Here is a 12,518-nt window from a genome sequence, read left to right as displayed (position 1 = left end):
ATAACATTTTATGGTCATCAGTTCATTTTACACATGAGTAAACAGTGATAAAATGAGGTGATATACAAGCAAGTTTCTAACCAGCTGCGCCCTTTATAATTATATAGATGCCCTAACTGTTGATTGAACAGGGGTTAATTTTCATAGTTGAAGACAACTACCACATTTATTCATGTAATTCTTTGCAAGGAAATAATCCTGTGTTAGCTAGAGAGTAAAATGTGCATTGTTTATGTTTTTTTAATTTTCTGTATATGGTGATGTTTTGACATTTGAAAAACCTGTTTGGGAAGAGACTGCCCCTCCAGGGCTAGCCGATTCTTAGAAATAGCATAAGGCCAGCTGGGAACATGCTTTTGATGTACACACAAACCACTCCAAAGCCAGCCCTCCTTTCTCTGGCCCGTGCACTCCTGGAGGCAATATTCCTTTGCCTTCATCAGCCCAGGGCTGGGTGCCAGGCAACCAGGGACCACTCCTATAATTTAAAGCCTGCAGAAATGATTCAAACTAGCCAGTCCTAAACTATTTACCCTGCCCTGCCTTGCCTTTCCCACAGAAACTCCTACAAAGCCTGTGGCTTGGACTCTCTTCTCTCTCCTGCCACTCCTGCCTCCTGACTGCCACTGATGCTTCCCCGTGTGGTCCTGTGGGGCCGCCTCCTGCCTCTCGGACCTATGAGTATAATAGGCTCTGTTTCCCTGACCCTCTCCTGTGTCTCCTCTCGTGGCCACAGCCGAACGACCACCATCAAGACCGCAGAACTACGTGAGACAATATTGCTGACATCAGGTTCCCGCGACCAGCTGCCCATACTGCCTGCTCTGGTTGGCAGAAGCGACAATGGTGGGGCCAGGTCACTGAAATCCAGAATACGTCTGAACAAAGCTGAACACAGCTTTGTCTTGGTTGCCCCCTCATGCTTCCCAGTTTCCCTCTCTTTGCCGGTCCTTTAGACCTTGATTTCAGCTTAACGACCCCTGTATATTCCCCGCTTAAATCTAGCTATCCACCTGCTGACCTTGAAACTCTTCTTCCTCTACCTGACCTCAAGGGCATTCCTGCCCAGTTCCCCTCCAACCACTCATACCCTTCTCACCTTGCTCCTGACCTGAGTCTACGCCACACTGCATCTTACCTTGCTAAACACCCCTCACACACACGCACACATACAGTGTGGGCGGTCTAAAACAGGCGGCTCAGTTTCCTGCAAAACACTAAACACGCAGAAGTTTAATTAGCAACTTTGTTAGTACTTTATTTTAGGGTATTTAGGAGTTATCTACATTCATTATCAAATTATGTATGCATGCGAGTATACTGTTTTCACAAATGTCGTGGGAATATAGTTACCATCTCACTAATTAACAAATAAAAGAAAGCTGTATTATGTTACAAACAAAATTTCTTAAATTTCTTCTTACTGACTGCTAACAGATATTTACTACGATATCTATTTTAATGAGTAAAGATTTCATTCATGTTTCCCTATAATTGCTGTGCTAAGACATCAACCGAATCAGCAGCACTACGTTCTCCGACCTAAATGAACCCTTTGAAATCTTTTTCTATGCTGTTAATATTGTTTGCAAAATATTTACTTGTCAAAAGTATAAAGATCGGCCTCAATTTGGGTGAAATAACCCCAAGTGGAATGAATAAGCAAATTCTGCAGTATTGTTTGCTAAATCTTTACTTAGGTGTAATACAAAGATAAACTGGGATCGAGTAAGCACACACAGGATTAATCAACGGAACCTGCAATACCTATTTTCATACACAGACCTGCAAACAGTTTTTAAAAACTCGACTTGGGTTACGTTCACCGCTGTCACTATTTACCCTCCCAAGGAAACTCGCCTTCTCAGGTCACTAGAGTAACAGCAGCCATGGCGTCTCCTATCGATGAAGAGCCCACGACGCTGCCCACCGCTCTAGGCGTCCTGTGTGTGCCTGTGGCTCCTCCAATTATGTGCAGTGCGTGCTACTCTCATCTGCTTCACATATGAAGAAACAGACAGGAGGAAAGGGACTCACCCCAAGCCACACCCCCTATGAGTGGTCAGGGGAGCATGAAGCCGGGCCTCCCGCGTTGGAGCCTCCCTGACAAGTTCGGAGTCTCACCGCCAGCAGGGCTGCAGAGGCTGCGGAAGACCAGCGGCGAGAGGTCTGGGCAAAGGCAGAGTCAAGTAACTATCTACCTTCACTCCCTCCCTCAACCCCAATAAAAACAGCTATAAAGGGATTTCTCTTAAAGACGAAGCCAGAAAGAGGGGAAAATGGAAAATGAAATGACAGCAACAAAATTGAGGAAGGAGGAAAGCCAAAGGGTGAGTAGGGACTGAGTGGCTCGTCCAGAAAGCCACAGTCTAAGCTAACAGTGGGGAACCTACTGACAACTAATGAACACCCCAGAAGGAACCGCATTCTCAGGGCTTCACCAGGAACCTCTGGATGGGGAGTGAGGGAGGGAGGAGTGGCTGAAACTGAGAAACAGACGCTCAGGTCCCTGCTGTGCCCCACCAGCTGCTCTCTCCCTCTATTTTCCTGAACAGTTAAGAGTTCCTTGCACGTTTGGGGCACCTGGGTGGCAGTTGGTTAAGCCTAGGAATTTTGGTTACATCTCAGGTCCTGATCTCAAGATCATGAGATCAAGCGTTATCTATATCTATCTCGGACTCTGTGCTCAGCATGAGGTCTGAGATTCTCACCCCCTCTTCCCCTCCTACTCCTGCGCACTCTCTCTGGTGTCTCAAATAAATAAATAAATCTTAAAAAAAAAAAAAAAAAGGTGCTGACTCTTGATTTCAGCTCAGATCATGATTTCAGGGTTCTGAGATTGAGCCCTGCATCAGGCTTCGCTGGCTGGGCATGGAGCCTGGTAAGATTCTCTCTCTCTCTCCCCCTTTCTGCCCTCCCCCTCCCCCATTGTTCCTCCTCTCTCTAAAGAAAATAAAGGGGGTTCCTTGCCTGTTTGATAGAGTGTACCAGTGAAGCCAGCTGAATTCGGAGTTTTAAAGTTTTAAATTAATAGACACCATTTTGTGCTCTTGAGAATGGTTAAAACATAAAAGGCTGGCAAAAACCAAGTACTGGTGAGGTCGCTGAACAGCCAGAACTCTCATACGCTGCTGGTGGAAGTATGAAATAGTATCTGCACTTTGGAGAATGGCTGGAAAGGTCCATTTACATTTATCCCATCACCTACCAATTCCACTCCCAGCTATTTAGCCAAGAAAGATGAAAGTGCGTGGCCACAGAATGATCGACACGGCAATGTTCCTACCTATCCTGTTCAGATTTGCTAAAAGCTGGAAACATTCTGAATTTCCATTAACAGGAGAATGAAAACAAAACAAAACAAAACCCCTGCGATGTGACCACACAGTGGAATCCTAGTCAGTAATAAAAAGGAGTGAAAAGCCGGCGTATGTGACACCCTGGATGAAGGTCTAGACCCTAGCCACACAAGATCTGTACCCTGTGTATCATTCTTCTCCTCTGGAGTCTCAGCACAGCAAGGCTCCCCTACAGCAACAGAGCCAGACCGGGGGCACCCCTGGGAGAGGAGCAAGGGAGTGACTGAAAACGCACGCGAAGGCACGCGAGGGAACCTCCAGGGTGCTGGAAATGTTCTGCTGTTGGAAGTAGTACCCAAGAGTGTTCAAACTCACCAGTCTCAACACTTCGCTTAATGTAATAACTTTGTAAGATTCATAAAGAGCAAACTACACAAAACAAAAAATGTGCATTTGTAAATTTGATTTAAAATAGCAACAAAACTTTACGTTCTGGGCACTTTTTGGAGCTTTATACATACAAATTAAGTCCTTTGGTGTCGCAACGAGATACACCAATTTCACAATTAAGGACAGTGAGGCCTATAAAGTAAGAAACTTCCCCGAAGTTGCACGGTGAGCCAGTGGCAGGGCTGGGGCTTGAACCCAAGTAAACGGCTCTAGAGCCTGCACCCTATTCAATGGTACCGTGCTGCTTTCCACTAACTAAAAGAGAGAGGAGGGTAAAGAAAATATGGTGGGAAAAGAGTGACGCCTCAGTCATAAATCTGAAAAGGGGTTCCTCTGAACAAATTTTGCTCCAGCACAAGGAAAAGTTTAGGGTGGCTCTTGGGGGCTAGGTTCTTGACACTATGAGTAAGAATAAAAAGGCAGGGTCCTTGCGTCTCCGGCTGGGTCAGGTCCTAGTTCAAGTTGGGATGGCCCAAGCTCCCGGGCTGGCATCACCTCAACAACGGGACCTGAGCCTGTGTGATCTCATCGCCGAGGCGCGGCGTGACCCAGTTATTCCAGAGCTTCGGCTTTAGCATTGGTAAGACCTGAATTCCAGTCTGTGCCTGTGGTTTTATATTCGTACGGCCCTCTAAGCCTCAGTTTTCCCAATTGTAACCTCCGGATGCTGACACCCACACCAGAGATAACGCATGGGTAGCTGCTACATCTACGTGCCTGCCCAGTGTTCACTCTCTCCTTCCCTCTCCTTAACAGACACCCCATTTTGTTAAGAGGGGCAATATGCATGGCCAAATACCTTTTCAGACACCCTCACAATGAAGGGTGTCATGTGGCAAAGCCATGCTCTGACTTAAAAGTAAAAAATGTAAGCAGAGGTCTGCCAGGATGTTTGAGCAAGTTTTGGCTCTCCTGCTACGTGTACCAGTCTGTTCTCCTTCCTCCTGCCTGGAACTGCAGTGTGAATCTGGAGGGGAAGCCACCATATTGCAACCATGAGGATGAAAGCTGTATGCTAAGAATGGGAGAGCAAAAATAAAAAGCCAGGGACGCTGCTGCCCATTGGACCCCCCGCCCCCAGTCCAGGATGGTCTATCGAGAGACTGCTTGTCATGCAAGGAAAAGAAAAATCCCCCAGGGGTCAAGATAATATATTTTGAGTTTATGCTACATACAGCTGAATGTCATCCTTAACTTACCTTACATTCAGATGGCTGGTAAGAACCATTAATGGATGGCAGATAATTTCCCCCAACCAAGCTGAGAATCTGCCAATGTTATTTCTACATTTGGTATGGAGTTTCTAACAAAAAAATATATCGGAGAATGACTGTACATTATATCTCTATCCATACATGTTGCTGCTTTTCCTAGGCATAGGCGTTAATGTAACCATTCTCAATCATGGTTTCAAGAGACTGTTTCTGCCAGCACTCTATTTCTGGCACAGTTAGGATATATGCTTGATAAGTTTTCAGCCCCGTGCACTTGTTTTAAAGACATTCCAAGGATGAAATTATCCTTCTCCTTTCCTTCAAAGCCAATTTCTTTGGTATGAAAGTTATAATACAAATAAACCATACTTATTAGGCATTTGCCATACTGATCAGTGTTTTGGAATTTTAATAATTCAATTTACTTGATCATCACAAAAATTATTCAAGGTGATTATTCTTATAAATATTTAACAACATCAAGTTTCCACTACAAGCATTTTACAGAAATGAAGCACAGAGTGATTAAGAAGCACAGTGGGTGGAGGAGCGAGGATTTGCGGTCAGGTGCTCTGACCCAAAGCCTTCCTAACATGACTCATGTGCTGTATTCTTAACTGCTGTTGAAAGCGACTTGGAGTTAAAACTGGTCCACAAGATTTGAAACTATTCGGTAGGTATGTGTGCGAGAATGTGTGTATGGGGGGTGGGGTGCATGCACGAACCAGAGAAAGAAAGAGAGGGAGAGACGGAAGGAGAGAGAAAAAGAAATGGGAATGGGTGGTAAGAAGTTTTGTTTGGGGGAAGGAAGAAAATCATAAATTAGGGGAAATTTTCTTTTAAATGTCACTTTTTTTTTTATTATGTTCAGTTAGCCAACATACAATACATCATTAGTTTTTGATGTAGTGTTCAATGATTCCTTAGTTGCATTTAACACCCAGTACTCACCACAACATTTGCCCTCCTTAATACCCATCACCCAGTTACCCCATTCCCCTACCCCTCTCCCTTTTGTAACACTCATTTTGTTTCCCGGAGTCCAGAGTCTCTCATGGTTTGTCTCCCTCTCTGATTTCTCCCCATTCAGTTTTCCCTCCCTTCCCCTGTGGTCCACCATGCTATTCCTTATGTTACACATATGAGTGAAACCATATAACTGTCTTTCTCTGGTTGACCTATTTCACTCAGCATAATACCCTCCAGTCCATCCATGTTGATGCAAATGGTAGGTATTCATTTTTTCTGATGGCTGAGTAATATTTCATTGTATATATGAACCACATCTTTATCCATTCATTAAATGTCACTTATTAAATGCAAAATGAAAACATCATTTTTGAGCCTCTTATGCATGGTCTCAGAATGTTAGAAATTTAAAATTGATGGCCAAACGCGGGCTGAGTTTTCAAAACGAAAAGAAAGTTGAATAAAGTTATCATTCGATATAGTAAATTCTTAGGCTGGAAATCTCTTCCCTCATTTAAGGGAGAAAATTAGATATCCATAAGACACAGAAAATGAGACTTTATGCAGAAAGGATTATGCAAAAAATGTACTTGTTTAAAATAATGAATTTTATGTTTGTTTTTAAGATTTTATTTATTTATTTGACACAGAGAGAGAAGGAGAGATAGAAAAGCAGAGGGAGCAGCAGAGAGAGAGGGAGAAGCAGACTCCCTGCCAAGCAGGGAGTCTAACGTGGGGCTCGATCCCAAGACCCAGGGATCATGACCTGAGCCAAAGGCAGATGCTTAACCCACTGAGCCACCCAGGTGCCCCCAAAATAATGAATCTTAAAATAAAGAGGAATTATTATGAGATAGATATTAGCATCCTACTAATGTATCTAACATAATATGAGCATTTTTTCCTGTAATTCAATTTATGATAGATTTAAGAAGATTGTTGCACGGAATGAGACTTAAGAAGTAGAAGCGGAGTATTATATATAACAAGCATTATTATTTATTTTTTTATTAAATAATAATATAGAAGGCTTTGTTAATAGGGCATGATGGAAAAACCTGCCTTTATATTTTATTTTTTTAAATGGAAATAAATGGTGAATTAAATGAACCAGATAGATTCAGCACTTCAAACTGAAACAGCTTATAGAAATAATTTTTAAATCTCAGCTTTTGATCTCTCTCTGAATTGTTTTGGACTATTGCATCGTGTTATATCTGACTGAAGTTTTTTGAAACTATGAATATGCAGGATTAGTACTGGACAACACCAAGTACAGTCAAGTAACCAAGAGGTAGGATTGGAAGAAGAGGGAGTGGCTGTTGGCTAGCCAAGGTCAATATTGGAACGTTACGAGGCCACCGTAAGTGCTAAGCTAGAAAAGTGAAGCATGTAAGCATTGCAAGTAGTTTCCAGAGCAATTCAAATGTTTTTTTAGCAGATTGGAAATACACATATCTGCTTTTGCCATATGGTATCTTAAATATTTTCTCTTACTTGACTCACTGTAGAGTTGTTGAGACATTTCTGTGAAATATATCTAATTAGAAAATTAGGAATGGGCTAGAAATATCAACATGATAAAAATTTCTACATTAATCCTACAGCGAATACCATACTTAATAGCGAAGCAAAGGCAGGGGGCCCAAGAATCACCAGAACAAACAAGACCCTGCTCCCTGTTACTACTGGTAGACTTGGGTTTAAGTTTCTGGCTAACACAGTAAGACAATACTGAGAAATAGAAGGCACGCCTAAAGACAGGAGAAAAATTACCATGGGCATGTTGATTGTTTTAGGCTTGGAACCAAAGGGACACAGCTAAAAATTCTTTTTTAAGAAAGATGTTATTTATTTATTTGAGAGAGAGAGAGAGAGAGAGAGCCCACACATGAATGGCGGAGGGGCGGAGGGAGAGGGGAGAGAAACCCAAGCAGATGCAGGGCTCAATCTCACGACGCTGAGATCGTGACCTGAGCTGAAATCAAGAGTCAGACTCAACCAACTGAGCCACCCAGGCGCCCCTAAAAATCCTTAAAATAAGGAAGACAATTCAGCATAGTGGTGAAGTATGAGATAAATATCCAAAATAAATTTTCTTTATGTGAGTAATAACCAGTTAGAAAATTCCACTCACAATAGTAACCTACAACATGAAATAGCTAGAAAAAAAACTAGCAAAAAGTAAGACTTTTATGAAGTATATGAAAGGAGAGACATGCCATGTTTCTGAATGAAACGAAATATTCAAGATAAATTACTTGTTTACCAATCAAAATTTATAAATATCTTTAGCTTATCAAAAATGATTTTAATATTAAACTAGGTCATAAAAATAGACATATGAGAATGGGTTATAAAATCCTGAAAAAGGAAATATTGAAGTCACACTCACACTACCATATAATAAAATGTAATATGGAATGCTGGTGATTAAATCCATATGATATTGGCAAAGAAGTGACAGATAAATGAAACAAAATGGATAACTTTAGAACAGACTTTAGTATATAGAAGAACATATTCCACAATAAAGGAAACGTCACAAACCAATGGGGAAGATGGAAAACACTAATAAACTTCAGAGAAAAGCAGGATCCTCAGAGACGAAACAGACATAGTGAATACACATATAAAAAGATGCTCAATCTTGCCAGTAATTCAGGAGATGTAAATTGAGGCCATATTGATTCACCTTTCAATACTCCCTAGATTGGCAAAAGTTAGCAAAACATACCGAATACTGGAGAAATGTAGGTCCAGGCAAAATCATGTATCTTGCTGATAAGAATATAAATCAGTATAGTCGCACTGAAATTCGCATTATGCTTTACATTTAAGGCTTACATCCCCCACAACCTAGAGTTTTGAATCCTAGATACACACCTCACAGGAACTGTTGCATATGTGCCTCAGTGGATTTGTGTGAAAATGTTTCAGAAGCATTGTTCATATTAGCAATAAGCAAACAAGACAAAATACTCATTGACAATACGATAAAAAATACATTGCGGCATCTTCACACAATGAAGTACTATACACCAGTGAAAATAAATGGGCAAAATTATAAATGAAAACTAAAAGCAAACTGTTAAGGAGAAAAAGAGCAAGTCACAGAATACTACATACAGCACGATACTATTTTATGAAACCCCCAAACCAGCAAAAAAAATTTTTAAAGATTCCATTTATTTATTTGCCTGAGAGGGCACAAGCAGGGGGAGCAGCAGGCAGAGGCAGAGGGAAAAGGAGACTCCCCGCTGAGCAAGGAGCCTGATGTGAGGCTCCATCCCAGCACCCTGGGATCATGACCTGAGCCAAAGGCAGATGCCCAACCAACTGAGCCACCCAGGTGCCCCCCAAACCAGCAAAATTAAATGACAAATTACTTAGATCATTTGTGTGACAAACTATTGTTTTAAGCACGGTCATGATAAATCCAACACACAGGACACAATAGGGCTTTTCAACGTTAGCCCTATCGACATTTGAAGCAGGTGACTCTTGGGTGTCAGCGACTGTCCTATGCATTATGGGATATTTAGCAACTTCCCTGGTCTCTACTCACTAGACGTCGGCTGTAAACCCCACCCCACTTGTGACCACCAAAAATGTGTCCCAACATTGTGGAAGGTCTCTTGAGAGAGAAAATTGCCCCCAAATGAGAACCCCTGGATAGAGGTTTGGGATTAGGGATCAAAGCAGGCAGACAGTAGGGGAGGAACGCAGGGCAAAGTGCCAACTTAGCAATGACTCTCTGGTCCCAGGTTTGAGTTTAGGTTCAGGGGTGCCATTTTATTATTGAGTCTCATGGCTTACATGCTTTTTATATATCAGATAGCACATACATGAGTTTAACATTAACTATAGATGATAATACATAGTAAAAATTCCAGAATAAAATATCTCAAAATTAGCAATATACATTCTTAGAGACAAAGGTTATTGATGGTTTCTAGTTTCTTCCCTGCGTTGTCTGTTTTCAAAGGAAAAAAAGAACATGCGTTAGTTGCACAAAAAAATGTTTGTAAAACCTTGACAAGTAAGACGACAGCACTCCTTGATTATCATGGTAGGATGTGACACCAATAGAATCATTTCAGAACTCATGCGAAGAAATAGCATTTGACCTGGCAAGATAACAGGGTCTTCTTTTGGTTGTCCTGGATCTCAGAGAGTGCTTATTAATCTAGTGTGTACCCAGCTTTATCTTTATAAAAGCCCATAAAAAAGGATTTGAGATTATTTGTGAGTTTGCTCTGTTTGAAGCTGCTGGCTCCATTGGTCCCAGCCCCGCGATGAACCCTGGGGTTTGTCTCATCTGCTCTCTACAGCAGCTGACGCACAGCGTGCCCTGCTCTCTGTATTTCTAGTTTTTGTGAACCCTTTGATCAAAATCTGATGATGTAAAAAACAAAACAATGGGATCAGTGGTAGTGGCAGCTAAATGAGTTCAAGAAGTTGTTTAAAGCATTGTCACAGTTGAGAAAATGATTGCTTTTCTTCAAATTAGATCCAAATTCTGGATGCTAGAGGAGAGAGAATTAAATCTTATTTTATTTCTTCCTGGTGAGAACACGCTGCCAGAGCCCAGCTGATACATACTCGATGTGAACTCCACGGTGTCCGTCATCCAAGGGTCATCGTAGCCAACACATACTGAGACTTCTTCCTCCTCATGGGGAAAGAGATGCTTCTCTTCCTCTGGTCATGGGATACATAACTAGATATATTTATGGCACAAGCATATGCCACCTGTTTCTAGTTAACCTTCATTTTTTAAAGAAGGCAGAACAATAGAAACCCTGGATTTGAAACAAACTCTTCTGTACAACCTAGAAGAAATCATGTAAACTCTCTGAGACTTTGTTTCCTCAGCTGAGAACTGAAAGTCACAACACCTGCCCGTCTTACTTTGCAGGCAGTTGAGAGAATCGTTTAAGGTTGTGTCTAGGGAAGTGCTTAGGGAACTATTTCTATCTGCCTACCTATACCTGTATCTATATACCTATGGCTCTAGAGAGACATAATGTGTCAGAATTAAATAGACGGTCTTAGTATCACCAGAATATTTCTATTCCAGGGGAAGCCATTCATATTATTTGGGGGAGGAGGAGTCACAAAAAGTAAGTGAAACAGCTTGTTTCCTTGTTTATTCTGTGAGTGGCCCCATTCTAAGGGGGTTCACAGCCTCTCTCTCTTTTCCCAACAGTCAAGCATTCTGGTCACCACTCGTACAGTTTCAAACTGTTGCTTAAGCGAAAGGCCTGTCACTGGCCACTCATTTCAAAGACTCCAGACACAGACATGTCTAATGCAGTGTTTCTCAACCACAGCCAATTTTGTTCTCCTTCTCCCAGCGACATGTGACAGTATCTGGAGATATTTTTGATTGTCACAACAAGGGTGAAGGTACTCCTGTCAGCTTGTGGGTAGAGGCCAGGGATGTTGTCCTCCAATGCACAGGACCGCTCTCCCTCCCCAGCAACAAAGACTTATCTGGTCTCAATATCAACAGTGCCAAGATTGAGAAACCCCCATCTAAGTCGATATTGGGCAACTGTGAAATGGTTCAACTTTTCTGAAGCTTATTCTCCATCCCACTCGTGCATCCTGGGTTAACTGGTGATTAGAATGAAATTCAGACGGTCCCACTTGCTTTGGCTCATTTATACCATGATATCAAGAGGTTTGAATGGGTGTACATCAGTCTCTCTATTTACAGTCTATCAGACAGTCTCCAGGGAATTGAGCCAACTGAACATTTTAATATTGGATTCAACTGCAATCTTCTTGATCTAAAAAACATCTCTGATTTTCTTTTCATTGGGTCTCTGCAATTGATTCTTCACCTTTTGATCTGATTCTGGGTGATTTATTCTGAGTTTAGGTAGAAAAGCTCTTGCTTAGGGTTGAATCACCGTCCTCTGTCTTAAAGCCATTGAGTCGGATAGGTCCTCCATTATATGGGAAGGGACTCTAATCAGCCAGAAGTCAGGAAACAAAGCAGACAGTGAGGGGTGTCAGACGGTTTTCTAGGCAAATAAGGAGGCAGCTGCTAAGCTGGAATGGCGAGAGCAAACAATCAAGAGGCTGGGGACACCCGTATCCGTTTAATCCCTAGATAAAAACGTTGGAGGATTATCACTTTTTAGTATAATTAGAAGACAATGTCTCCCTGCAATCACCAATACACAATACAGAGCAATAAAACAACTGAGTCAGAGTTATATAGCAAATAGGACACCACCCAAAGCAGTCTTCATTTTCTTCTTATTTACCATTACACAGTAATGTTTTTATTAGGCTGGTAAAAGAGCACCACAAGATGACCTACTACAGTGTCATGATGTATTTTAAAATAGCTCTCTTAAATTCCACTGGAATTTAGGAAACAATTTTGAATAAATGCATCCAAAGAAAAATCATTACTGATTCTCACAGGAAGATGTGTTTTTTTCCCCTTTTTCTTTTATATCTCCTTGACATTGACAGTGTGACTAATGTACTCAGTGGTATGGGAAATCCTCAAGGCAATGACATCACAATATGTAATTTTTCCCTTGTGTACTCAAGAAAGTCAAAG

General features: G+C 41.7%; 1 long non-coding RNA gene across 11 annotated transcripts in view; it reads right to left on the bottom strand.

Annotated features, from left to right (window-relative positions):
- LOC113261053 (uncharacterized) overlaps positions 1-12,518 on the bottom strand; it is a 126,499-nt gene that overhangs the window by 33,190 nt on the left and 80,791 nt on the right. The window contains exon 6 of one of the 11 annotated variants that reach the window (XR_007190150.2): positions 9,707-12,052. The exons of the other annotated variants lie outside the window; for them this stretch is intronic. This is a non-coding gene — a long non-coding RNA (uncharacterized LOC113261053). Of the gene's footprint in view, positions 1-9,706; positions 12,053-12,518 lie in introns of those variants that run through there. 11 annotated transcript variants of the gene reach the window in all.

This window comes from Ursus arctos, unplaced genomic scaffold (assembly GCF_023065955.2).
Source record: "Ursus arctos isolate Adak ecotype North America unplaced genomic scaffold, UrsArc2.0 scaffold_29, whole genome shotgun sequence".
NCBI lineage: Eukaryota > Metazoa > Chordata > Mammalia > Carnivora > Ursidae > Ursus > Ursus arctos.
The sequence above is the reverse complement of the archived record's forward strand: the minus strand, read 5'-3'. Positions and strand labels throughout refer to the sequence as shown.